Source organism: Nannospalax galili, unplaced genomic scaffold (genome assembly GCF_000622305.1).
Source record: "Nannospalax galili isolate Female #2095 unplaced genomic scaffold, S.galili_v1.0 scaffold1261, whole genome shotgun sequence".
Lineage (NCBI taxonomy): Eukaryota > Metazoa > Chordata > Mammalia > Rodentia > Spalacidae > Nannospalax > Nannospalax galili.
In genome coordinates, this window is record NW_008344648.1 from 53953 (window position 1) to 55163 (window position 1211).

Sequence of the window (1211 nt, forward strand, 5' to 3'; positions counted from 1 at the left end):
ACAAGCATTTGTTGTTGCATCTCTGTTCGCTGCTGCATTTTGCACATGCACCATATCATACAGACACAAACAGCAATCAGCAGGAATTCCCAAAATGCCATTCCCCCCCAGTCTTTCAGGAAGGAGAAAGTCCCTTGCAAGGCACTAAGCCATTCTTGGGCCGTGGCAACATGCACACAGGTGTTGTTGACTGCAATGATGGCTGTCCGCAGTTCTGCAAGCATCTTGTCGAAGTCTCTGCTCCAATTTCCTCAAAGTGCCATTCCAAGTTCTCGGGATAAATTTCCTGCTCTGGAGAAGTTGGAAAACTCCACAGAGGTTACGCATAATCCAGTCATGTGATGTATGCAATCATAGAATACCAATTGGCCTATCATGTTAATTTGTTCTTGGATGAAGCATTAACTTGTTCCTGCACTCCCATGGCCGCTGCTGTTACTGAGGCTAGTTCATTAAGAGTGTTAGCAGTACTTACAGAAGTGGCCAGGGACACAGCGGCCACCGTTGCAGCCATGGCCAAAATTGCCATGGCAATTGCCGCTGTGATACCAAAATCTCTCCTGGGCCTCAATAGCACAGTTAGATCCTTATCTGAAATTCTTACAGGCCATGGGACCATAGTGGGCATTCTGACCACTATAGCTACCTTCAAAGCTGTGGCATTCCAGCACTTTGTTAAAAAGCAGGTGGTATTGTCACAGACCAGTTTGTCTTATAGAACAATGTACTGTAGTAGTAGTCTCAAATGTTGAATTTATGTTAAAGCTACAATTTGCTAACTCACCCCCCATCACCATGGACATTGGGCTTATATCAGTACAACTGCCATTGACACCACACAATAGCCAAACATCAAAAGGGTCTTGGGCTCTCTCCTGACGGGGGTCTTATACAGAGGTGGAGCAGTTGGCCCTGATGGTTCCTCTTTGTGGGGACAAGCCCTAGCAGCAGCTCCCGCTGCACCTCTTCCCCTTAGAGTCATTTGCACGAGCAGACTCTCTATGTCCTCTTCCCCATATAGATCCTCCTCCTCCTCTTCCTGTTCAATCCGCCCTGTTGAGAGAGCTCCTCCTTCCCTTCCTCTAAGGCTTGAGCCCCTTGAGCAATATCGTCCTGGTATTTCCCTGACTTGTCAGTGAGACATTTCCTCACCAGTGTCCAGACAGCTAGGGTCCCCCTAGAGAGGGGGCCGTCGGAGTCCCCGTCCAGCA